Source organism: Perognathus longimembris, chromosome 2, assembly GCF_023159225.1.
Source record: "Perognathus longimembris pacificus isolate PPM17 chromosome 2, ASM2315922v1, whole genome shotgun sequence".
NCBI lineage: Eukaryota > Metazoa > Chordata > Mammalia > Rodentia > Heteromyidae > Perognathus > Perognathus longimembris.
The window spans coordinates 5,654,357-5,681,949 of record NC_063162.1 but is presented as its reverse complement, the minus strand read 5'-3'; the positions used below and the strand labels follow the sequence as shown (position 1 = coordinate 5,681,949).

General features: G+C 49.0%; 1 protein-coding gene and 1 long non-coding RNA gene across 4 annotated transcripts in view; one reads left to right on the top strand and one right to left on the bottom strand.

Annotated features, from left to right (window-relative positions):
* Positions 1-27,593, bottom strand: part of Ctbp2 (C-terminal binding protein 2) — a 115,404-nt gene that overhangs the window by 62,006 nt on the left and 25,805 nt on the right. For all 3 annotated transcript variants that reach the window (XM_048338055.1, XM_048338053.1, XM_048338054.1), the window contains exon 2: positions 10,229-10,332. The gene's annotated coding sequence lies outside the window, so the exon portion shown is untranslated. The remainder of the gene's footprint in view (positions 1-10,228; positions 10,333-27,593) is intronic.
* LOC125345956 lies at positions 85-26,740 on the top strand. The gene is made up of 4 exons (XR_007209821.1): positions 85-1,146; positions 4,384-4,389; positions 22,320-22,323; positions 26,730-26,740. It is a non-coding gene; the product is annotated as an uncharacterized LOC125345956 (long non-coding RNA).

Below are 27,593 nucleotides of genomic sequence, written 5' to 3'. Positions count from 1 at the left end.
GCTATTCCCTTTGTTTTCTGAGCAAGTGGCTGGGGGGGGGGGGGGTGGCGGGAAGGAGAGACTGTGTAGAAGAGCAAAAGGAGGCTTAGGGTAAACTGACCTGCACACACCATTAAGTTTAAATAGCATAATATATGTAAATATTAACAGGGTTCTAGGGTACATGTCCACCCTCCACTGTGGCAACTCACTGGGTTGAAAGAAGAAATCCTCAAGCTCTGGCATATGAAAAAAAAAAAAAGCTGGGACCTTTCGTGTCTCCTCAACTTGATGGTGTGGGGGTCCGTGGGCTGGGGCAGAGGACAACTTCAAGCATTTTCCTCCCTTGTGTGTTTAGGAATGACCCTTTGGGGGAGGGGAACCAGGGAAGGTTAAGGACAAGAGTAAGACTGAGAATAACACGTGAAACTAAAATTAAGTTAATAGATGCAGAGTTGTCCTTCTCCCTCATTCTTCTAGAATTCTCTTCCAAGACCACAAATCAAAATCTGCATTTAAATAGAATATTTTTAATGTGGAAAAGAGGAAGCCCAGGGGTACAAAGGCACTGCATTCAATATCTATGAGCACACACTGCATTTGCAATGAGACGCGGCATTTTGAATTGCTGGGATGTATCACAATTTCCAAACTGTCTGGTTATTACTATTTTTACTAAATTTCTCCCATTGTAACGGGGTATGTTTCCTCTTACAGCCAGGACTGCTAATAAAAGTAATGTGATATGACATCATTCCATCAATTTAATCTTGAGAAAAGATTACACAATCCTGGATTTTAAAAGCTGTGGGTTCTGATAATTCCAGCCATTATTCAGTGTGAAATTCAAACAGTCTGAATTCATTAACATTGCTTGTTACAAATCTGCATTTTTAGACTTTGCCATAAAATGCAGGAGTCCAAACCCAGTGACCTGAATCTAACAGCCTTTCATGTGAAGGAGTCGGGTTCACCGCTTCTTCAGGCGGCTCTGGACGGAAGCCTGACGGGCCCGTTCTCCCCACAGCTGGGGAGACGTGGGGGCTACTCTGGCCTTAGGTCTTGCTAGAGGCAATCTTTACAGCTGAGAGAGTATGGGAGACCTACCCCCAAATTACAGTGATGGGACTGGTGGTACAGCCTTTGGGGAGCAAACAGAGTCAGACTGTGTGACTGTCCCATGTTCTTTCATCCTGTGATGTCCTCTATCCTATTATGATGCACAAGGTCCTCACCTGGTGTTGACACCTCAATGACTGAACTTCTTCTCTAAGAAACAAATTTCTTTTCCTTATCTATCACCCAGTCGGTAGCACTGTTAAGAGCCAAGCTCTTTGCTTAATGTTCAGGCAAACTGCACAAGATTCAGTTTTCAACAGGACAGTGGTGACATGTTCCCAGAGAAAGAGGCTCATTACTAAACAGGGGTCCAGACTGCCACACACACACCTGGCACTGGAATACATCACGAGTGGCCCTGCCTTATCACCTGTGTGGTAGCAATGGACCAGCATGTCCCCGTAACCCTCTACAGGAGGTGGAGAGCTGAATATCACGGTTTAAAGACAGCCCAAGTGAGGTTTTAAAAAAGCACCCAAGCCCCTGGAGGCGGTAGGCTCTGTGGGACTCGGGAGTCTCAAGGTCAATGTCATCAGGAGGCCAAGGCCAGCTGTAGATATCTTGACATGCCATCAGGACAATGCCCCCCCCCCTACTCCACGCCAAGGCCCACCGACTGCGGACAGAACTCCACTCCCAAGAGCAGAGCTGCCTCCTGACTGGGTCCAAAGCGGCCATCTATCTACGCTTTGTGGCTGTAATCAGGCCTCACAGCGCTGCCCTTAAGCCTGGGGGAAGATCAGAGCACCAATCAATATGGACGCTCATTCCTACAGGAGCAGCAACCTAGCGCTGTGGTTTAGAGGTCATCTTCTGCTGTAATTAGCGAGGAGCGCTTAGCTGCAATTGAATTACGAAAAGCCAGGAGTACTGTATTCTCATTCTGGGACCCAGTTGGTTAGTTACGCGCACATACAGCGAATGCTGGCTTCCAGCCCCGAAAGCCAGCCCATCTGAAGGAATCTGAAACCCAGTCATCTGAGCGCGGTTCCCAAAGCATCTGGGGCTTCAGTTGGGCCTTGCAGTTGTCTTCAGGCTCCCTTTCATTCTTCTGGGGGCCCTGGCGGCACCTCCAGATACACAAAGCTGACTGACTCTCCTCCCTCGCCGCATGTCAGGGAAACAGGCAGGGCAGGCATGCGTTTGCTTTCCTGGAGTGGAAAGCTCAAGAACATGGCTTCATCATTTCAGAACATTTATACCTCCCTGAACAGGTAGTGTAGCACGCTGGTTTGCCTTCTGTCTGTCGAAGCTCTCGCGGCTGACGCAAGTAACTCATCCTTCCAGACAGATGCTGTGCTGCGTTCCTGCATGGATCCATTCTACTAGCTATCTACCTCCCAGCCCACCTGCAGGCTGGATTCTGGGACAGGTGGGCACGCATGTAATTCCAGCATTCAGAGGCTGAGCCAAAAAGGGAAGATGGAGAGTTAAGGCCAGTCCACAACACAAAGAGAAACCCGTTCTCAAAACAACAACGAAAATGAGCAAACCGGAAAACCTTCAAGCGCATCTATACTCTGCAGGCCATGCTAGGAAATTAAGGGAGAATAATAAACGAAATGTATCACTCTGCATCAGAGAGCTTGTAGAAACCACTCTGGAAGGTTCTGTTAGTAGTCAGAACTGTAACTCAAGTTCATTTCCCCTGCTTTTACTGTGTGTTTTTTTTTTTTTTTTTAAACAATTTTATCTGCCAGGCATCAGAAGGCACAGAAAGAGACCTGGTCAGAAAAGACACAACTCCTTGGCTGCGGTGCCCGCGGTGTCTCCAGGCTTGGTTTCAAATCACCCTCCCATTGTGTGAGGAAGAGAGGGCAAGACACACAGGTATAGAAGCACGATGCCCAGGAAGGTCAGCCCCAGGTGCTGCCAACGGCAGCCCTGTTCTTCCCACCCAAGCATATCTTCCAGAGGTCCCAAGTTGTGTAAGTGGACTTGTCCGACTTAGGTCAGCATAGGGGACTGGGAACACTGTGTGTTTGGCTTAAGTTTCCCCTGGGAAGGGGCCAAACCTGCCAAGGGAATCTGAAAGCCTTGTGTAAGCCAGCTACGGGGCAGATCCACCTCTGCCCAGTGCCTCAGTTCCATCTTCCAAAGACGGAGGTGACACAGCAAAGAACAACAGATTCCCATGCAACAACCGAAATGGTGCGGGTTACAGGGCACAGGAAGCAGACAGACACCTCTGTCACCCATTTGTGTTGTCCACCAATCCATACTGAAACAATACAGTGCTGTGCCAAGAAACCAAGGCCCTCTCCAACTGGACTGGACTGGCCTGGAAGCCCGTTGGATACGGAACTATCGGCCTGGAACAAAGACAGAGAGACAGAGCAGGGAAGGGGAGGCCGTTGCTGTGGATGGGTTCACACTGACGGAGAAATGGAAATTAAAGCCTGTAATCAGATGCTCAACTGCTATTCATCTGCAGGTTGTTTTCTTATCCTTGCACATTAACATTATTTTTTCCCCTTCTGTTCTATCTTTTTTTGCACATATAATTAATTTTTTAACAGCTTCTGCAACTTATCCCACAGGTTGTTGCTGTTTCTTTTTTTTTTTTTTTTTTTTTTGGCTAGTCCTGGGCCTTGGACTCAGGGCCTGAGCACTGTCCCTGGCTTCTTCCCGCTCAAGGCTAGCACTCTGCCACTTGAGCCACAGCGCCGCTTCTGGCCGTTTTCTGTATATGTGGTGCTGGGGAATCGAACCTAGGGCCTCGTGTATCCGAGGCAGGCACTCTTGCCACTAGGCTATATCCCCAGCCCCTTGTTGCTGTTTCTTTTAAACAGTATACTGCTGAGAAATAGATTTGTTTGCTTTGTGTGCCTAAAGAAGCCACATTATGAAATATGCATAAATGTCACTCACTGTCCTGGCTGCTTCCCTGGGTAAATACAGAAACAAGTCTGGTTTTTACCTCTGTATTGAGGGAACGAAGTCTCATGAACTACCCAGGTGCCCACACACAAAAACCAGTGAATTACGCAGCATTTTCTTCTAAAACCTGCTATTTAGCCCTAACTGGTACAAGTCTAGGGGAATTATCCTAATTGGTAGGTAGAAGGAATGAATGGTAAAAGCGTTCAGTTAACCAGGAAGACTTTTGTGTGCAACAGTCTGGAGTCAGGTGGGAGTTGCCATGTTTGCCAGAAATAAACGAATCAATAAGTAAAGCAAGTGTGTCCCAAGGGTACTGGATGGATCCCAGGAGAAGAGAAAGCCAGGGGCAACAATGCTCCTTTAAAACACCAGACCTAGGAACTGGCTTCCAGCGCAACATAGAATTTTGTTACTTCTTAAGAGAGCTACTTTACAAAAAAACGCATTCAGCTCTCTGCTTCTTAAACAAAGGGGAAAATCAAGAGTGGGCAATGGTAATAAAGTAAAATAAAATAAAAATCCCCCCCTATGTGGCAGGCGGTTCAAAGGCAGATCATAGCAGGGGCTCTGGACACTGGGGGGCCTTCCTTCGCATCTGTGGCTGACCCAGTGAAACCAATCCGAGGCCATGCACCAACAGAAAATGTTCCTCTCCTTGTGTAGACCAGAAGGATCCACAAAGCAGTAGTAATGCATTAATGCCACCGATCACAGGCAGACCAGCTCATTACACATCCAACGTCTTAAAAACACAGAGCTCCGTTCCTCTGCTTCTTCATTTCCATAGCTACATATATACCCCCAAATTCAAATTTGACCCAATAAACCCAAAATACCATTTCCTCCAATAGCCAGGCCCTTCATGTCACACCAACCTCTTCTCAATCTTCCACTCTCCCTAGAGACCAAGCTCCAAGCCTGGGGCAGGGGACCGGGTCAGGTGAAGGAGAGGGGCTGACCACTGACATTTGTACCTGGCTTTCCCACAGAATGGGGGTATCTACTCAGCCCACTGACTGTGGAGACCGTGGGCCAGGCCTAAGTCGTGCTAACCTGTCCTCTGTCCTCTCTCAAGCTTGCTCAGGGGAGTGGAGAAAAATCTTCCCTGCATTCAAGACCACTCAAGCCACCTCTGAACAGACAACAAACAATACAAGGCTATCCCTCAGCACTGCAGACCATGGGGTAACCCTAACTAGATTGGGCAGGGACTTACTGCCATTATGAACTTGAGGAAGGAACTTCCATGAATTGCAAATAGCCCAGGAAGTCCTCACAAGTTACAAAGTGAGTTCCATGAGTGGATGAAGCAAGTCATACCTATGTGTGTCTATAAAGGCTCCCGCCGGCAGTGCTTAAAGGAAAGTAGAATTCAGGGTGACCCCAGGACTGCAGGAAGGTGCTCCATGCTGGATATGCACTGTCAGGTTCTTCACAGATAAAATGGGGTCCTCAACCTGGTCATGAGGACTTAAAAAAGGGAGGAAGGCCACGTATCCACAACTCCCACCACTGTGCCCGAACTGTGATCCCCCTGTTGAGTGACACAACTAGGGGTTACCCACTGGGGGCAAGGGCTCCCCCACCCCCAGAAGCTTACTGGTAGCCTTCTTCCCCCAGAAACTCTGCAGCAGGAGCAGCTAGAGCCCCATCCTGGCAGGGACGCTCATGGGGGGGGGGGGGGGGGTGTGTGTGGAAGATTCTGTCACACGAGGGACAGTGAAATCAAGACCTTCTGTTTGGTTCTGTTCCACCCAGCTTGGACCAGAACCAGCAGCCAGGGTGGGCGGAAGTCGAAAACACCATTAATACAGCAGAAAACCAAACCCAAAACCAAGAGAAGACAGGGGCTCCACTTGACTGACGGGTCCTGCCTCCAAAACAAGATGGCAAGGTTGCTCTAGTCCCCAGAGAACAGAGCCAGACTCTGATTCCAAAGACGCGAAGACTGCACCAACACCTGGCATTTATCCTGGGGAGGCTCAGAGTGGCTCCTACATGCTTGCATTCTGAATACACAGAACAAAAGCCACGCGCTCTGGCTAAGGATGCCCTCCGCGCTCTGCAGAACTGTCTACGGCTCCTGGGTGCTCACTGCGCCCAGCCCAGCCTCCGAGCTGCCCTCATTCCGTCTCCCAGATGAAAAGCCACGCTCATCTTCCTCAGGACGGTGGTTTCCAATAGCACTCGTCAGACCTCCTCCCTAAAGCCGGTATGGGACCGCAGGACCCCGAAGGTGGGAACCGGAGAAGGGCAGAGGACTGCTCCACAACCCACACCGTCAGAGCCTACAGTTTCACCATTTATTTCTAGCGTTAGGACAGTCTGCGATACCGTTCCTTCTACTTTTCATGGAACAGAGTGGTCTAACCTGCCACCACCGGGGCAGAGGTCCAACCACTGGCATGGCTGCCTTGCTGAAGCCACATCTCACTCAGATGGTCAAGATGCGGCCCGGCAGACCACGGCAAGGCTCTTTACAGGAAGCATAGCGACCGTACCTCTCACCTCGGACTGCCGCTCCCGTGGGGCTTGGTCAAGCTTCTACACGGATATCGATGGTGTGCACAGAAAGCCAAGCCAGGTACTCAGTTAGGTTATCTGCTGTGCCACCATTATCCTCAGAAAATATGAAGACTTGACTTCCACACATTTACAGATATTACGGGGAGGGGGGGTTACATCTTCCCAGATGCTTCTGTGAAAATTATAAGGTAACTCGCCGGCAAGTACTGCAGATGATTAGTGTTCAATGGCAAAATATTTGATCAATGCTTAATGGCAAAATGATGTAAGAAAAACCACGACCAAGGCACGGTGATGATGATCTACGGCACCAGGAGAAAGCAGTGATGTTACTTGTGTAAAAAACTGACAGTAAAGCCCAGCAGAGTGCAGCTGACCTAGAGACTGCATATCATTTATTTATTTTTTTCTTTTGTTCGTCATGGGGCTTGAACTCAGGGCCCGGGCGATGTTCCTGAGCTCTTTTGCTTAACATGTGCACTCCAGTTTTCTGGTGGTTAACTGGAGAAGAGTCTCACCGGCTTTCCTGCCCTGGTTTGCTTTGAACTATGATCCTCAGATCTCAGCCTCCTGAGTAGCTAGGATTACAGGCGTGTGCCAGATGCCCAGTTTATATATCGTTTTTATCAGTGATAAAAGGAACCCTCTTAGGAGAAAGCTGAAATGGGTACTGTTTTTATTTAAGTTATTACAAACTCCACAAATCAAGCTATCAAGTCTGGTACAAAAGGGATATATTATTTACATTAGGATGTGCCTAAAAATACTATAACAAAAAATGCCATACAAATGACTTTAGTGCCACTTGGCAGCCATAGCTAGGATGGAATTGCAGCTTTTCATCTATTTTTTTTTCCTACCCACATTAAAAAAAAAACAAAAACGAGGGCTGGGAATATGGCCTAGTGGCAAGAGTGCTTGCCTCCTACACATGAAGTTCTCAGTTCGATTCCCCAGCACCACATATATGGAAAACGGCCAGAAGGGGCGCTGTGGCTCAGGTGGCAGAGTGCTAGCCTTGAGCAAAAAGAAGCCAGGGACAGTGCTCAGGCCCTGAGTCCAAGGCCCAGGACTGGCCAAAAAAAAAGATATACCAAGGGCCAAGAGTGGTGGTACACAACTATAATCCCAGCTACCTAGAGGCAAAGGTAGGAGAATTGTGGCAGCTGGCCAGTCCAGGAAAAGTTATCATGAGACCCTATCTAAAAGCAAAGAAAAGTCTGAAGGATAGGGAGTGTGGCTCAACGGTTCCAGCACCTGTCTAGCAAGGGGGAGGCACAGAATTCACACCCTCCCCCCCAAAAAAGGTCTGTCTAGACAAGAGATCTCAACAGGTGAAATTCCTGGTTGAAATAAACATGTGCTTCCTACTTCCGCCACAACTGTAAGTGCCCCAGGTATTAATATGATTTATGGACAGCAGGCTAAGCTGAGGGAGGGGCTGCTACAGACTAGCATACAACCTTGTTATGGACAGAAGTGCCCCCAGATAGGGATCCTGTGTTGGTGGCCTGGGGGTATGATTTGGGAGTCTGGGAGGGAGGTTTATTAGCACACACAGGGGGACTTATTCTTGCCCAGGGCGTCTCTCTGCTTCCTGGGTGGCTTAAGCCACACGCTTCCAGGCCCAGGACCCAAAGAGCTAAAGACTAAGGATAAGGATTTCTGAAAGCAGGAGCTAAAATAAGCTCTGCTCCTACCAAGTTCTATTTGTTAGGTGTTAGGTATCAGGACAGAGCAGTGATAAAAGTAACGTTAGTGGGAGTGATGACATAGCACTGGGCATAAGAGGTTTAAGAACAAACGCAGGCTTTCGGGAGGGAACTCTACTCTGCGGGAAAGGTTAGCCCTGGAGCTGGTGAGCAGCCCCTGCATACTGCAGAGATAGCACACGCCATGCCGCAGGGGCGGCCAACTCCAGTACTGCAGTCACTTAGCCTCCCAAGTGTTATCCAAAACTCTTACTCCATGGAGTGCCAAGAACACAGACACTGGGAAGCACTGTGAAAGGACAAGTGTCAGGACACACGTGGCACCCGGGAATCAACGTTCCTGGGAATGAGCTGAGATTTCATTCTGACAATGAATGTATCTGCAGAGTGTTCACTGTCCTTTGAGATGGAGATCAATACTAAACAGGGTCTCTGAGTGGTTCCAATCATTAGATTGGGTCAAACGTCATTATTAAAATATCCATTTCGCCCTTTTACAGCACCTCATCTTTAGAGAAAAGGCTTTCTGCTTCCACACTAGTATAAAACACATCAAGTGCCCTGAAGTGTTCGCTCTCCAGAGGCAGGTGCCCTTGAGTGACAGACTTCAGAAGGAGGCACACAGAACCAGGCCACAGAGCTGGACACCTGTGGAAATCTTAGTCCAGCATTCAACAGAGACTAACACTGTACCACTCCAGGTCCACAGTGACTGGGACAGCTTGAGAGCTCTGGACAGACGCGAGCACGTGGACCGTATAGGGCTAAGATCCAGAGGAGAGAAGTGTCATGGTGGTGGAAGGCAGAAGGCCAAGAGTGATGGCCACAACTTTTCTCATGTTCCTCTCAAAGAAGTTTCCTCCCACTGCTCATGAACCCCTACTAAGGTCCTTACCAAGGCCTCCTCTGAGAGAGGTTACTGGACAGATGTGAGCACCTTGTTCCGTTAGGACCTTATATGCTCTACCAACTTGTCAGAGCATTCTTGGGAAAGGCCACTGAGTGTCTAAATGAAGTGTAATCTTAAGAGGTGGGTGCCTGCGTGTGTGCGTGCACACCTGTGCACCAGCAGGATGGGAGCTCTCAACACAAAGTTCGCTGAGTCAGGCTCAGGGGGACCTCTCTCCCAGGGTCCTTCCTTGGGACAAGGCCCCAGGTCACAATGGTGACCTTGACCTTCCTCCTCCTAAGCAAAGCTTGTCCCTATTGGGTCAGACAGAAAGGACACTGAGCTCATACTTGTCTTTTTGCTTTTGAACAACATTGGTAGTTCAAGAATTTTTTTTTAAGCCTAAAAAAGCAATCTTATCAAAGAAGTTGATACTTACGTTTTTTGAGGAAGACCCACGTTTTGTGCAAAATAGTTAAAGGTATATTGGAGGTAGACTCAGAACCCCCAACCTTGCTGTGGGTCTAGGATCGAGCCATTCATGACCCATCAATATTCTCTCCACCTCTCTCCAAAAAAGTACAGGAAGAACCCAGTGTTCTCCCTGCCCCCACCCGCATGCCCTATCCACGCCCCCAGGAAAAAATCATGAGCTGTACAAAGACCTCCAGAGGCTGGGAACCGACCATAACCAGCACGCTGCTTTCTTTCTAAACACACCCATCCACCATTCTACATGGGATGCAGGTGGCAGGAGACCATCGCCTTAATTCATTTCTATTCCTTTTAATTAGTACATCGAGAGGCTCTAACACTATTTCCAGCCTGCCTTGAATTTCCTTGTAGTATGATTTCCATTGACTTATCTCTCCAGCTGCAAGAATCACTTTCCGCTGAACTGGATTGCTCCAGAGTTCATTACATGTATTTTGCTTTTGATAAATGAAAATACTAGATGCAATTAATTGAAAGGCAATCAATAGGATCCTGCTATTAGCCCTCCCTGTGAAGCAACCAGAGACCACCGGCATTCCACAGTCATCAAACTAATTGAAATCATGTTCCAAAGGGGGTCTGAGAAAACCCAAGTTTTACCTGGAGATATTTTACAGTAACTCACCAATATAAATGTGCCCACAAACTCTATAGTTCACTCGATGGGTTGTCCGTCTCTTTAAGGGAATAGAGCTTCATTGGTTCACAACCATTTAAGGTGAAGAAATTCTGAAAGAAAAATGAATTGAATCAGTGAAGTTGAAACCATGATTTTGTTTACATCCAGCCACCCGTTAATTGCATTTTTCCAATGCTTTTGACTCTAAGCTACTAGAGGTTATTAAACGGTTTCATTAAAAATACTATTTGTCTAGCTGGAGTCCACAGCAGATCAAATTGAACACTGGAGCGCCAGAACAAATGAACCCTTTTCATCTGTTCTGACGTGAAGCCAAGTGTGCAAAACCAGTGTCATCCCCATGAAAATGTCATGTGGATTTCTTTACAACCCCACGTAGCACACATAGGATCCAAATAATCAATACCTCCAAGCCAAAAGTGTTACCAAGTGTTCGGAGAAATACGAAATTATAAAGTGCAACTCTCAAAAGTCCACGGTTTATAAGTGCTATTAGCATAAATGCTGACAACTGTTAATCTTCTGTGAGGCTGATGAACGTTTGCAGTTGTCCATTAATAGAAGCATTTTAACTTACTGCTGAAATTGATTACTCAGTTAAGAATTCAATCCTAATGTTCAATAAAAATCACACTTTCCTGGCAAATGCAATATGAAATGAGGAATGCATTAAATAGCACTCACATTTATTTTACCAAACATGGATGAGAGGGGAGATTTATATATATATATATATATATATATATATATATATATATATATATATATATATATATATATGGTATCAGTGAGGTCATCTGACTGGCTTCCTATACACAAGAGGCACAGGAGGGAAGGGAGCCAAGTCAACACCGTGACACTGACACACACACACACACACACACACACGGCCAGCAAATACACAGCGTCTACAGCTTCTCCATGAAGATGGAATTTTACCACTGGGTGGCTATGTGACCTGAGTCACTTATGAGGATATTCCATGGGAAAGGGGGCAGGGGGGAAGAGACTGCTTTACAGATGTGAAGGGTTGTTGTGAAGGGTTGTTTCTATCCCCAACTTAGTTTCAAATGCCTGGTTAATATACCCCCCCCCAAAAAGGCACCTGTACCAGTACCTGTAGCATGCCTGGTTCAGGCGGTAGAGTGTAAGCCTTGGACAAAAGTCAGAGACAAACACTCAGGCCCTGAGTTTAAGCCCCCGACTAGAGTGCATGTGTGTGTGCATGTATACACGCACGCACCCCCATGCACCCCAGTTACTCTTCAATTCCTAAGAAGCTACGGGATCCTGAAAGGTTTTCCTCATTTAAAATGAGACTCGAGCCTGGCTCACATCTGTAAACCCCGGCTAGGCTAGTCAGGAGGCTAAAACCCGAGAATATCGGTTCAGATCCAGACTGAGCAGGATATGCCTGTAAGAATCTTATCTCCAATTAATCACCACCAAAAAGCCCAAGTGCAAGTAGAGAGCTGTGGCGTCCAGGGTAGAGCGCTCTCTCCAGGACAAGAGAGGAGAGGGGGTGATGAGGAGAGGAAAGGGAGGATTGGAGGGAGGGAAAGGGGGGAGGGACAAAGAAACAAAGACAGAGGGGAGAGCTCAAGTTGGCATGGTGATGCAGGCCTGCAATCCCAGCAATGAGGAGGCTGAAGTGGCATGACCGACGGCCTGAGGCTAGCCTGGGCTTCGGGTAGCATCGAGAGCCAGCGCTGACTATACAGCAAAACCATATCTCAAAACCAAATGGGGAAGAGGGGGGCATATAATCTCTTAGGACTGAATCCAGTGACAGACGATCCTCCCGTGGCTGCATAGCGAGTCCTAAGGCTCGTGGGACCCTCTAGCTCCCCTCCTTCCTTCCCCAGGACGTCTGTGGGAGAGGCGACGTAGGTTATGCATACAGCACTGGCTGGAGACTGAGAAGCTTCTACTCCACCAAGAGGACCACCATCCCAAGGGCTGCAGGGGGCCCTGGGGCGCCTGTCCCTCCTGGAAGGGGGCCATACCTACACATAATCTACATCGTTCCTCCCATATAGACTTGCTGCTGTTTCTGGATTAGACCCTGATACAATGCAAGTGCCATGTAAACAGCTGGTTGGTTGTTACAGAACGGTCACTCTACTGTGGTGTCACACTTCTTTGTGTGTGTAAATGTATGTGTGCACAGACAACCCTTCCTTTGCTTTCTTTCCTGGGTAGGCATCTCAGGCCTTTCCTCCTTTGCCTCCTGTTTAAGCTGGCATTTCGGGAGTACATCACCACACCTGGCTCTTCAAATGTGTTCAATGAGAGATTTTTTTCAGTCCATGGATACCAAGCGTTGGCTGCAAACTCGGGTAGAGGGTAGCTTGGGTAACTATCAATATCATAACGTGGTCAAGAAGCAATTCACTGAACCCTGCAACCCCACGCCAGCTCAAAACTCAAACTTTCCAGGCTCCTAAGTGCTAGGACAGGAGGGACATAGTCTTTTAGTAGTCCCATGGCGCTAATGACATAAGCCACAGAACCATCCATCCAGGTAGCAGACTTTGACTAGCAAACGTCTTAACCATCCTACAAAGCCTGTTTCATATAGGTATCTTTTGTAACACCTGCCACCTCTAAGTCTCTACTTCTTAAACACCTTGCACAAAGGGAATCAAATATTTAATCAACAATTAATTCTAATAACATATTTGCATAACTTCCTCAATGTGCTTGTCTCTGTTTGTCCAGGGCTTCCTTATTCTTTCTATTTCTTCTCCTTGGTCCTTTCTATTATGCTATGTGCAACAGACATGAAAAGGTTTATGTATGTATAAATAATTTGCAAAGCCATTAGAACACTATATACCTAGTTCAGGAATTATATCCCTTTCTGTTAAAAAAAAAAAAGGAAAGAAAAAGATTTGGAGGGGGGATTAAACTTAGCAATTCTGTAACATTAGTATTTGATTTAAAACAAGACTGAGAACCATACAGAAACATGCTATGATCAGAGTGGTAAGGGTACAAATCTGACTGAGAGTCTCCATAGTCAGATTTTCACAGGAACAGACAGCTCTGCCTTGCGGAAGGGTTCCCAGGAGGTAATACTGACAGTCCACTGAATCGTAAAACGGAAAATTTGGGAAGATCCAGCAGCCTGCCCAGTGACCAGCCACAGCTTATCTAGTGGATTAGAGACACTGAAACACTTGGAAGACTGACAGTCTCTACATAGCGAGTTACATTGTTACTTAAGGTGGAAAGAAGTACTTAACAAGGCTGCAGCTACAGCAAAGTTAGAAATTCAAAAAATACTTGTTTCGGGAGATTCCTGCAGCCGCTGCGACAGGCAGCCGTGCCCTGAGGATGTGCCAGGGGAACATTTCTTGGCAGGATGTCTCTAAGAACTTCCGAGAGCCGAGGATGAGACGCAGAGATGACGTGGCTGATTAAGATCGTCACCAATCCTCTCCCACGGAGACCCCGGGGGCCTGGGAGGTGCAGCCTGCGAACGCCAGTCATCCACGTGCTACCTCCAGGCTGGCAGACACGCCTTGCCCCCTGCGCCCCGCCCACGGTGGGTGACAAGCAGGGACACAGGCAGGCACTGCACCCCCGGGGAGAACAGGGGCACCCTGGAAGGGTGCTTCTACTTAAAAGAGTTTTAGTTGTGCTCTCACTAAGCCAGGCCTAAGGAAGTAATACGCTAGGTCCACGGGGAATAAGTCCACCATTGATTCGCCCTCTGGAAACTCTGCCTGCACGGAGCCTCCCCCCCCCCCCCCCGGCCCCCGCATGGAGGTACCCCAGGAGCTCTGTTGAGCCAAGGCTCTGTGCAGGACTGCGCAGTCCTGCTGCTGCTTGGGCCACACCTGGATCAAAATGCCAGTCCTTCCTCACCGGGCAGCCTGACGTTCACCACTGCCTTACTGTGTGCTGGGGGGGAGGGGGGCTGTGTTGGTGACGTGTGGCTACTTCCGGGGACCAGGGTGTGGAAAGAGGTTAGCAGGCTGCCCCACAAGCCCAAGGCAGGTCCTCCTGACTCACTGGACACACAGAGGCCAGGCTAAGGTTGCAGGCAAAGGGGTCACCACGATGCCAAATGCCAGTGTCGGTGGGCAGCAGCCCTGGAAGGGCGCGATCCAGAGGACTCTTCCTCCTGCTTCCCCTGGCAGCTCTGCCACGCCTGCTGTCCAGACTGTGGCTGCCTGGAGATCCCTCCCTCCAACCCCGCCCCGCCAGGTCACATCCCCTGACACAAGGGGACGGTGCGGGAGCCACCAAGCGGGTAGGGAAGGGAGGTGTGCGCCCAGGGCTGCTGTGGGTGCCAGGGCACCCCCGAGTAAATGGGATGCAAGGGGTGGCAGCCTTTCCTGTCTCTTATCTAAGCCCACCGTACTCACAGGCTGGGCCACATACATAATCTGCCCTTTAACCTGGGCTGTCTGGGAGATGGCACCCCCCGCCGAGTGCCATGCACCTACCCCCAGCTCTAAGCAGGGGTGCCCAAGGTGAGGCCCACTGGACAGGAAGCACCTGTGCCCTGGGAAAGCCAGGGAGGTGGCGGTGCCTGCTGCTACCCACCGGACGAGACCAGGCGCTGACACGGCGCCACCTAGAATGCGGACCCGCGCATACAGCCGGGCCAGCCTCCCCAGAACCCCACCTACCAACCGCTGCCTCGCAATGAGCAAGCCGTATTAATTAACATGGAGACAATTAGCCTTCATGGAGAGGGGGGAGGGAAACCATCTCGCAAGCGAATTCTCTCTGTGCCCCTCTAGGATCCGGCCACCAGGGCCACTTGAGCAGAGACCTTAAGGTTGGCACTTCATCATTTCAAGAAGGAAAAATGTCCTCCAGGCAGAAGTGTTACATACACGGTTTTCACGGAGAAATGTTTATGGAAATTTAGTACTATTATAAATAAATACACTCAGAGGGTTTTAGGTTTTAAGAATGTGAAAGGACTGAACAGCCAAGAGTTGAGAACGCTTGCTTGTCTTCAGATACAAAGACATCCGTGCAGAACTCACTGTAAGGAGAGTCTTGGACCTCTGCCACTGTCAGAAGAAAAATAAAACAGGATATGGTCCCAGTGTTGTCTCAGATGTAGCCAATTACTGTGCCTGTTCCTTGGCCCTGTCCTTCGGCCTCAGACTTTAACACCATAGAGCCGAAGGACTGGAGGAGAGCTAGGTGACGGAGACAATGCCCGGGACACCCCAGCCCTGGGGCTGCACAAGGAAGATACAAACGAGGGCCCAGGAACAGCAAGCAGCTGGGATGGTTTGGTAATGACAAGAGAAAGGAGCCTGGAAAACAAATCGATAAATACGTGCTGCCAATCAAAGCTGGCGTTGGGCAAGTTATGGAAAGGGGGGAAAAAAGCGGAATCCTGAGCATCAGCCCACACAGCAACATTCTGTGAACTCAAGCTGCGTTCCCACACCCAGAACTGCCTGCTGGCAGGGAAAGCAAAGGCAGCTGCTGCATGCAATCTGACCAGGGCCCTCAGGGTCCTGGCTGGACCCCAGGGTTTGTAGTAAGTGATGCTACGTACGGTACATGGGGCCCGTGTATAAACCTTGCACAAAAACTTTCCTTAGAAAAGATGAGGACAGGGGCTGGGAATATGGCCTAGAGGCAAGGGTGTTTGCCTCATATACATGAGGCCCTGGGTTCAATTCCTCAGCACCACATATATAAAAAAGGCCAGAAGTGGCGCGCTGTGGCTCAAGTGGTAGAGTGCTAGCCTTGAGCAAAAAGAAGCCGGAAACAGTGCTCAGGCCCTGAGTTGAAGCCCCAGGACTGGCAAAAAAGAAAAGAAAGAAAAGAGGCAAGATGAGGACAGCGGAGGGCAGTGTGTCCGTGGCTAGCCGGGACAGGTCCACCTCAAAACTCTGCACGGCTAGCATGAAGTCTGGCCCCTATTCTAAAGAGATACTTGGTGTCTCATCTTTGGCTTTTTGTAATTAAAAACAACCTGAACCCAAAAGCCACCTGCTGTGGAGCATATGACCATGGGAGATAGTTGAGAACCTCCCAGAAGAGACAGGTTTAGGAGCTGGGGGTCCACCTCATCATGGTGATCAGATGGACATCGGGACACGAGGCCTCCGTTTGCTCTGCTGGTCAGGTGGAAGCGGCAGTGTGGTGCTTTCTGAGACCTTTCAACCAGTGATAGGTGACAGAGACGTGGCCCTCTGGGTGTTCAGAAGCCAAACCGGCACCAAGGTAAGATGTGAGGAGAGTGAAGGCGATGAAGAAGGAAGTTCAGCGCTGGGAAGGGTCCACAAGGCCTGGGCAGGCGTCCCACCCCGGCAGAGTGAGAACAAGCGCTGGAATCTGCATAGCCCATCCTTACTCCGCTCTACCCTTAGGGAGCAGGGGCAGCAGGGAGAAGGAAGAAACTAGGCAACTTCATCCCGGTACACCGTAGAGCTATACAGGTAACAGGGTACAGTGACAGCATAGATGTTAAGGATTCCAAAGTATTTAAAGACAGGAAAAGTACCTACAGGTCTACTGGAATATGGAATATAAAACAGTGAAATCTTGCAATTAAAAATACTCCTCCAGTGAATTTCACTTTTTAAATATGTACATACATATATGCATAAGAGATGGAATATATCCAAAATGTTATTTCTCCGTGCTAAGATTAAAGATGATGTTTAAAATATTTAGTGGGAAAGTTATTTACTTGAATTTTCTTCATCCTTCCCTGTGTTAAGAGCATGCCCTCGCCTGAAATCTACCGAACACCGCCTGCGGTTTGGAGAAGCAGGGCTACAGCTGGGAATGAGAAGGTGAGATGACACAGGGCCATCTGTCCTGCTACACCACAGCAACCCTACAAAGTGGAGGCAATTCCAACACGCGGCACCGCCTCGGAAGGTTTTCAAGAAAATGGCCCTTCACTGAACACCAAGTTCAATCTGTCACCAAACAAAGTTCCCGTCGGGAATCTCAGACACAAGTCCGACTTCCAATAGCCAAACAATGGACAGAAAATGGTTGGGGGACTAAAAATACTCCCCCATCAGCAGAGGAAAGACCCAGCAGGTCTCTGGGGGCTTCAACAAGGTAAATTCTCAGCAGGCTCTAGCCAAGTTCTTGGCCATGAAGCAGAATGAGCAGCAACAACACACTCGGAAAGATAGTAGTATGACTTGAGAATCAAATCGTGAATTCTCTAATTCCTGAAAAACGTATGAGTAACCCATTTTAGATTTCAACAGTACCGATCAACAGGCTCCATGTGGAATACTGAGCAATGAACATGGCTGATACCCATCCCCTCTCAGCCGCTGCCCCTCCCGGGTGGCCTTCCATGACAGAGCAGCCTCTACACCTGCAATGTGGAAACGACGCCACCTTTCAGGTTACACTTGAAAAATAAATACAAATGCAGGATGAGGTCGACTATAGAGAGCAGCATGCACAGAGACTGCAAACAGCAGATCCCAGTGATGTCCCCCCTAAAGATCTAACTGAAGGTGAATTCCCCTGGAAGCAACAAAATGAATCACAGAAATGGGGAAAACAGTCTCGGGATACCAGGACATCACCAACAAAAGAAAACCTAGCTTCACTTCCCTTCCAATATAGTCTAATAAATCCCATTGCACAATAGAGTGTTGTCCTCCCCCAACACCCACATCAGGATAGCAGATTCCCAACAGCTCATCCCAGTGAGCTGAGACCACAGGGCTGTGATGGACCCTGACAGACGGGCCACAGTCATTTTCTACCCAGAGGGACTCAGGCAGGGGGAGAAACTGAGCCCTGTGAACCCATTTCAAGCACCAAGGAAACCTGGCAACCTAGTCCTATAGAGCCAACTTGTAAAGAGGCAGAAGCTACCTCAGCAGCAGGGCCAGCCTTACAGCCTCCATCAGCCAAAATCAGACTGCGGGGGCCCCTGATGAGCACGTGGTACGTATAAAGTCATCTATCCACTCACGTATGGAATGCTGGGAGTTCTGAACTAACTTGCACACACATAGCTATTTAGCTGCATTGTACTGGTTTGGAAAACTATACAGACCACCACTGGGGAGGCTGGGACAGGGGGAGCTCAGAAGTTCAAGATCAGCCTGGGATACTGAACAAGGCCTTGGTCCTCAAAGCTCAAAGAGCCAGGAGCTGATGGCTCACACCTGTAATCCTAGCTACTCAGTAAGGATGCAGGTCCAAAGTTAGTAAGGGCAGAAAAGTCTGTGAGAACTATCTCCCACTAACCAGCAAAAAACAGGGAAGTGGAAAGATAACTCAAGAGGTAGAGAAACAGCTATGAAGGAAAAAACTAAGCCTGAGTTCAAACACTAGTATCAGCGCACGTGCGCACGCACACACACAACTCAAATATTCACAGTGGAATTAGAGCTCCACAAGTTGCCATTTTGCAGTTCTCATTAAAGTCTGCAACAGCTATACACACATAGCTTCTGCCTAAAAGTCCACAGTGATGCGGCCTCTACTTGAGAACTTTCTTTGAAGCTGCTGGTCAGCCCCGTGCAACCCTGGTGGGGGGCTGTCCTGGGCACCTGAAGGGGGTGTGGATTGAAAAATCAACCAACAAAAAACAACCAGAGAGACTCTGGGGGTGATATATACAAGCACCTGCTTGTGTACTAAAATCTCTGCCCCCCTGGGCAAATCTGGATGCACCAATGTTAATTTCCCAGCAAATACTACTAGTTTTGCAGAAGTTACTGGGAAAGAAGAGAAAGGCCCCCTGGGAATGGAGCTCAGATGGGGTTGTATTTCTTCTCTTCTCCTATCCCTGCATGGGAACTTATGCTAATAAGAGTAGGTTTGGGTTGGGGTGGGGGGACTGTTTGTGTAATTTGGCTTCTGGTGACTGGTTACGGGACAGCTTTCTTGAACATGGGTACTTAACAAGGAGCCGTGCAGAAGAGCACTGTGACGTGGCTCAGGTACTGGACAGGGGTGCTGCGCCCTCTGGTCCTGGACCCAAGAGCGTGCACAGCTGCTGAACTCTGACCCTCTGCCTCTAGACAGTGCTGGCAGCGATGCTGGCGTGTCGGTGCTTTCCTGGTAACAGGCAAGGCCAGCTGGCTCGTGTCCGCCGGCTGCTGCCAGCTTGCCTAGGGCTCTCCAGGCCACACCCGACAGAGGGCGCCTTCCCTGGCAGAGCAGCCCTGGAAGAGGAGAGAAAGCCAGCCCCAGGGCAGCTCTGTGCTGTGCAGACAAGCCAATTCCAGAACTTTCTTGGAGCTAAGTCTTTGAAGCCAGTCGGCCCATACGTAACCGTCCGAGTCAGTCCAGGGCTGCCCAGGCCACGTGCAGGGGAGGAGGGTCAGTGGGACACTCAGTGGGGCTCCAGGTCTCCGGCCCCAGCCTGGCTGACTGGAAACTATAGGCAGCAGGCTAGAACAGACCGCCCGCCACCTTCCCGGCCGACACACAGTTGTAAGCTCCGATGGCTGGCTTCCAATGCCTAGCTCACTCAAAGAAAGTTCTGGAGCTGGAGTGTCACAGCAGATTGCCAGGGTCACGCTGGCATGCCCCAGAGCAGACCTACAAGCCCGCCGCTGCCTCTCCAGCAGCCTGAAGAGCGGACTGACGCCCTCAGACTCTACATCAGCCTTTTGTGTCAGGCGAAAGGTCTTTCTGTGTCTGTCTGTTCCGCAGGTCCTCGCTGCCTCCCTTTTAAGGAGAGCTGGCACGGTTCCTACCAGCTAGCTCTCCACTCCCAGTCACTCCCCGCTGATTCAAAGAATCCAAAAGAAGAAAATTACAGAAGCGTCCTAGCTATTCCCGGCTTCATTGTCTTCAGGCTTACACTTCTTGCAATTCATCCAACCCAAGTTTACCCTTCCTATCTCCTGGCAACAATAATGAAAATACCTCTTCCTACTTCTCCAAAGGCTCCATGATGTGTAAGGAATAGATGAAAAATATTTCAATAATAATACTATTTTCCAGATTCTATGAACCCTTAAATGGCTATTTACTCCAGGAACCAGACCACTTTCAAACCATCAACACTGCTCAGCTTCAAAGCTGCTGAGGTTAAAACACACACACACACACACACACACACACACACACACACACACACACACACACAGTAAAACAGTAAATCTTCCACATGAATAAAAATTACATTCTACATAAATTAAATATATAATTTGATTAAACATGTTTATGTCTTTGTGATGACATTTAAAATAGAAGTAATCGTTTTCTTTTTTAAAAGAAAAACTCTTTCAAATATAATTCGAAGCTGTCAAGCCAATCTTCTGCTACAGATCTTTTAAATGTCACATACCTTCAAAGGGGGATGGCAGTTTCCTTTTAAATATGCAATTCCAAACAGTGCGTTCTGAATCAAGAATGTATTAAAATACACTGCTGGCATTTACTCCGATTTAAGCAGTGCCCTTTCCCACCGCCACGGGTGGACTTGCTCGGAATCCCTGCAGACAGGTCCTTTTCCCTAGTGCCTAGGACAGTCTCTCCCCGGGTCATCGCTGACCACTGGGGGCGCTGCTGTTGGCCGCTATCGCAAAACACCAAGTCCCGCTCCTCACACCACCTTAAGGGGCAAAGGTATCCTCAGCTAATTCTACCCATTTCCCCCACAGATGGCTCGCTGAACCCTGCACAAACCAATTCTGGCATAGCACCAATGGCCCAATTGTAAGGCAGTGTTAATCAGATGCAAGGAGAACTCAGAACTCATTCTCATAAGTCAATGACCTACATATTCAATTGCTTATTCGCCATCTCAGCAGCAAACACCGAGCTATATTTAAACTCGGAGCACAGATATATCTTTCTTCTAAAACGCTTAGAGAGACAGATAAGCCTCACCCAGTCCAGCCCTCCTCATCTTCTCCTCATAGGGAAAGCAGCCTTGGGGACATCAAGTGTTTGGGGACCTGAAGAGAACAAGGCCTACTGCTCCATCCTTTTCATAGGGAGGTACAAAGGGTCACTTCTATATGCAACTAATGAGTCTTCCCACTGGCATTTCAGCCAGGTGAAGCATGGTTCACTATTGCCTCCCAAGAACCTGGCTATGAGTAGGTACCAGGGACAAGAAAATTGGACGAAATCATTTGAGTCAGTGAAGCACAGGTAACAAGCCTGTCACTATCATGTGTCCAAATTAAATCAAGTGAGGGGATGTGAATCCTTCCTGACCGTCATCCCTTGGGAACTAAGTACCGACATCTGAATACTCCTGAGCCAGCAGGTGACAGCAAAAAAAAAAGCAGAGAGCTCTTGAGGCCGGTCTAACACAGAAGGTCACAGTCTGCTTGCTGTCCACGGCCCATCTCTTGGTCTTTTACCCAATCGAAGCCCATTTAGTAAGTAGTGTGGGCAAGCCAGCTCCCCGCTCAAGGCTGGAGGCTGATCCTAAGCCTCAGGGCAGACTGTTTGAGAAGCCAGGCAGAGAACCCCACCCTGTGCCCTCCCAACCTCACCCCAAACCAACGCAGATACCTTCCGGCCTGAGAGTGGCAACCGCTCAAGAAGGCGGGGCACTCGGGATACACCCCTCACCCTGCCAGGGCGACTATCCACAGCCACACCTGAGTGAGTGAGTGCTGGATGGGCCACAGCAGAGCCGGGGAGCCTCAGGAAACCTTAGTTAGTGCTTAGCACACCGGCCACCAAGTCACTGGGCAGCTCAGAACTGGAAGTAAGTACCCGCTCACAGGCACGGGAGAGGAGTGCCACCTGGAAGACAAATAATCGGCATTCTCAGTCACTGGAGCTAAAAAGAAATCCCGAGTGCGGGAAAAGCGACTTCTCTCTTCTTTGGGCTAATTCCCTTCATTGAGTGGCCAACTCCACTTCCAGGCGTGGATGGGACAGGCTGGAAAAGCCTGTCCTGGAGGCCAGATCCCACAGGCTGGTGTGCGGTGCACCCAGGGACACAGCCAGAAGGCCACCGATGAACAGAAGCAGACAGCAGGGCTAGGGCCCGCAACCTGGAAGGGGCGGCACCCGCTCCTTCTCCCCGCGGACGGCCAATGGGCTGCCGCCAAACCCCTACAGCAGCGGCCCTCCTTTCTGGGAGTCCACAGGCCTTTCTCGCACTACGGCAACCAGGCTGCAGCGGCGTGCCCCGGAGCACCGTGCACGGAGGATGGAGGGCGCCACCCCGCCATGGCGCAGAAGTGACCACACGCACGCCCATACCTTATTTCTACAGTGGGATGTCGGTCTTTTTCCAAGCTGGTGACACACGCACAACTCCTCCAGGGACAGAGGACCGGGAGGACTGGGGGGGTGGGGGGGGGCGGGAGCGGGGGGGAGCCTCGGCTTCTAAGCAGCCACAGCTCAGACAACTGGGGCTGTAGAGGAGATTGGGCCTGTGTCCACGGAACTCGTCCTCAGTGTCTTGAACCCTATCTACCCCAAACTAAATGACATCCCAAGGAGCACCCCTGACAGGACGGCCTCCTGAAGGCGTCCCTCAGCGCTGCGCTTCTCCCAGGCTCAAGAGGAAGCGATGGCATGGAGACGTGGCATCGGAGGCAGAACACTACCGGGCCTCACCCATGGCACTTGGTGCTGGGATCAGCCCAAGGAGGGACACTGAGCTGCCTCCTTTCACCCAGCGCTCACTGCTCGCTACCGCCCTTCTGAAGTTTGTGATGGGTGTCACCAGCTCCGGCCCTCCTTATCCTATCCCATCCCCTCTCACGGGACCCTATTTGAGTCCCGGAAGTACTTTCTCGAAAGACGAAGATTATAAATAAGTAAGATGGAATCCACAAGGACACTCTAGCAGCCCTATAAAACATGTCTCTAAAAGTAACAGCCACGGCTCCTGGGCAGGCTGGCCGTGGAATCCCGGGACTGCGACACTGGGCTCCTGGACATGCCGGCCCAGAGTGGGGCTCCTCTGGTGGCACTGTCTAAAACACTTTCTGAAACGACTAGAAAAGTGGTCGTCAGTGGGCTTAAAAATCAACTTGTTAATCATGAATGCCAAAAGGCCAAAAGGCTGACAGAGATTGAATAGTACCAGAGGCCATGGGACCTCATGGGACCTCACTCTTTATGGGAAGCAAAAAAGATTCTGGTGGGAGTGGGTAGTAGGAGGGCAGGAGAAACATAGCTGCAGAGTGTGTGTGTGTGTGTGTGTGTGTGTGTGTGTGTGTGTGTGTGTGTGTGATCAATAAGTATTCCAAAAATCCAGGAAAAGAAAGCGCAACAGTGCCCCCTCCACCTACAATAAAGAAGGCAGGGCAACTCCACAGCCCACTTCTGGCGCAGACCCCAGGGCCAAGCCTGTAAACGAGGGATAGAAGAAGAGGAAGGCACCCTGGCACTTTACTTCCACCTAAGAAGAAGTCAACATTCTACCAAGTGATTTTAAAAACAGCTCCAACTTCTATGTGTCACTGGTGGATGCGTAAAAGGTTGTAACTGCTTTGTAAGACCTAAATATACACCTACTCTATGACCTAGCAAGATTCCATCCCTAGGAATTTACCCTAGAGACACAGAAGCTTACCTCTACAAAAACGCAGCTACAACAAAGGCTCGTAGCAGCTTCCAACAGAATAGCCGAAAGCTGGAAACAATCCAGGTAGCCACCAACAAGTGAATGTTTCAAGAGACTGTGGTGAAGTCACTCAGAGGTATAAAAAAGAACAAGCATCCTATATGGGCCAAAATAGGTTTCCAAATCTGAAAGTCATTGTGCTGATTGAAAAAGGGCTTTAGGCAAAAAGGCACATTAAGAATAACCTGCACATATTATATTGTACATATTAATAATGTGTGTTTATTGTACGGTATTATATAAAACGCTAGAGCGGGCAACACTAAACATGCTGGAAAAACGAAACTAAACAAAATGATGGTGTGAGGCTATCGGGCAGGTGGGGGGGGGAGGGGAAAGGGACCTGGGGACCTTCTGTCTGTGGATACTCATGTCGTGTGTAACTGGTAGAGCTCCTTGCTGGGAAGGCTCACTCCACGTTGGCTCCGTCCCATGTCAGCCAAGCCCCACTCCAACCCACCAAGACATTTCCTCAAAGGAAAGCAACAACAACAACAACACACCCGGAATCAAGTCAACCCCGGGTCATGAGACACTTGCTGAGGATTCTGGGTGAAGCTCAGGTCTGAAACGCTCCCAAGCAATGTGATACTGCAAAGGAAAAAGGGAAGCAGCATGCAGGGCAGAGGTGGAGAACAGAGAGCCCTGGGTGGGCCCAGGCAGGCTGCTCACAGTACATCAGCCTCTGACTTCCAGCGCCAGAAGCAGAAAAGGATACCAAAGCAAACTACGACGCCTCAGCCGGGGAACCACAGCTGCCCAGCCTCTGAGGTGAGCAATGCAAGCCCCACCTGACCAAAGCTAGCAAAGAGCACGCCTCTCTATGAACAGAGCGGGGACTACAGGAGGACCAGGGTGTGGTGGGGATTGTTTGTGCTAATGCAAGCCACAAAACACACAGGGTCTCTACACACAAAAGGGCCACCATGCAAAGAACATTCCAGGACCATGCCATCTGCAATATGAAGGTTCACAGGGCTTTAGGGCTGGGGAAAGGGCAAGCCACCGAGCTTCTGAGTCTCCTTCCCTAAGCCTCATGGGGCAGAGGAGCTCTCAAAGAGCAAAACTATTACTACAGGTCCATTTGGAAGCGTGCAGCTAAATGCCAGGTGACTTTAACACGGCTGCCGATAAATGCTATGTCCGCTAAAAGTGAGACTTCTCCATCTGAACTTGTGTGCCCAGAACAGTTCACACGCAGGCTGTACTTACAAGCATCTCTTATTACCCAAGAGGCTTTTAAAGTATTAAGTATAGAAAATACATGCAACTTCCCAGTTAAAATATAGTGCACAGACACTCAGAAAGGTCAACGTGGCATCCATTCCATTTTCATTACTGATGCCTCACCCAGACAGCGGGATGCCATGATAAAAGCACATTTCGAGAATCAGAGTCGCCGGGCTGCAGGACAAGAGCCACACCACTTTAACCCTTGACAGAATCCTCTATCCCTCCTTCTCAGAGGCAGATCCTGGAAATCAAGCCCAGCAAGGAGGCAGACTGCAAGCCCAGAGAGGAAATGGCTTCCTGTCCAAATCGAAGGAAGCCCTCACCATCTCTCGGACACTCTTTATTTGAAATGCGTTAATGCTGCAGGTCCTTCCTCCAGAAACAAAAGCTAAAGGTGGGAAGGGTAGAGATGGCAGAGGCGGAGGAGCTTTGTGAAGGCCATGTCTGAGGGAGACAAGCATAAGGATTTGGGGTGGGGGGGAAGAGATATATCCACACTGACACATCACACAGGGTCATCCCAAGATTTGCTTCTCAACTTCTCCAGTTTGGCAAGTTCAAGTTCAGAAGAATGGACTACAGGACTCATGGACTCAACACAGGTGAACAGGCAAAGGGGCCACCGGGGAGCAGGTGAGTGGGACTATGGAGCCGAGTTCTGCCAACTCCTTAAAGATGTGTAAGTGCATAAGCCAAGTTAGTTCCCCTATGACAAAAAGGCTGGGCTGGTGTGCCCAGGGCATGGGAAACCCAGGAGCCGTCTCGGTTTCCCAGTCCTCAGGCATTCTCAGATTTACACAGCCAAGGAGGTAAGGAATGTTCACTCTTCAACTACTCTTGCAGAAGACACACACATTCCTATCCAAGCACACTCACAGGACCAGCCTTGTGTCTGGCTGTGCTGGCTTCCCAGCAGGAAGTCCCCGCAAGTGGAAGGAAGCAGTGTTCCTGGGCATCATCTGGCCTCTTCACCACACTTAGATTCCATCTCACTCTCGGGGCAAGCTTACTTTGGAAGCAATTATAGCACTCAGAGCACAGGCTTGCCTCATGGATTATCCAACCACTAACCAATTCAGAAGAGAAACACCATCAAAACTCTACAGCATCTGTAAAGACAAGTCACAACTGGACTCTCACTGACCAGTTAAAACCGTGAGCAACTATCATTTTGTTGAAAAATGCCCAATTACAACAGCAGAGTTTGCACAATGCATTCACAGCCATGACAGATCACACCTTTTATTTAGAGGCTGTGATTAGAATGCTTTTAGAAAAAAAACAACAACTGTCAAGCTATATATAGCATGTGATCAATTTAACAACGTGATCCCAAGAGATGTTAAAACGTTGGCAACCAATAAAAGATAGCACTGTCATAGAAGTCCTTCAGGAATACTGAAGGGACACAGAAATCTCCATTTCACAGGTAGAAGAGAGGAAGGCTCTCGAGGGTTGGGTGACTTATTAGCAGTCACACAACTACCAGAACTGGGAGAGAATTTCCAACCAGCCTCTAACTCAGAACTTAATACAGGGTCAAGCTACCCACAGCTGCCTCCACTGAGCCAGACTCCAATGCTACTTCCATACAAATTCAGCTCAAAGGACAAACCAAGCACCTCCTGTATGCAATATTCTTACAGACGCCACTAAAAAATGGGTTTTCATCTGCATAACACTTTCCCAGCAAATTCCACGACATTCAAGTGAGAACAGATGATGCACAAAAATATCAAAAACAAGAATCTGCTTTGGTAAACAGTTAAGCACTATTTTCACATCATCCTAATGAATTTTGTTTCAATAAACACATATCAAAGCAAACACACTCCAAGAATTTTAATAGTATGGAGCAAAAACAAAACAAGAAAAACCACCAAAAACCATGTATGACAGCTCCAAAAAAAATGCCCTCTTTCCACCAAGCACAGATACTATAAGAAAAAAGACAAGAAACCCACAGTGGTTGATTCAGTTCAAAGGGTCTGCTCGGGGGGCTCCAGGAATCTGAACTTGACCCTGGGATGGCTTGTCTGGATTCCGCCATCCTGAGCAAACTGCCCGGCACATTCTGATGGCAAGTGTCTGTATGTGGAGGGAAAAGTACCACAGGCAAGCTGGTCAGCACACAAAGGGCACACACAAAGCCTGCTCCAGGCTCCTGGGGGCCACCTGTAGCCAGGTATACACATTCGTGCAGAACACGGCTGAGCAGAATGCTTGGGAAGTTCGTGGAGACGGTAGGATGCAGGTCAAAGGTGGACCCTACCCCGTTACCCTTCCATCACCACTCTGAACCTGTACCCCAGTTTAAACCTCAGAACAAAGTCTATCAAAACTGGAGTAAATCCAGGTATGTATGGACCAAAGTGGACACGCAAAAAAAAAAAATCAGGGGGCAAGGAAACACAAGACGTAGCCAGATTGCAGAACGCAGGTAGAGCTACTCCTACTGATGGGTATGTGAGCAATTATTTAAACCACGCACCTACTTTTCTTCATCTGAAAACAGAAGCTTTTGTTTCGAGACTGTAATTAGAAGGCTTTTAAACAAGACCGTAAACTATAAATCTAAGACTG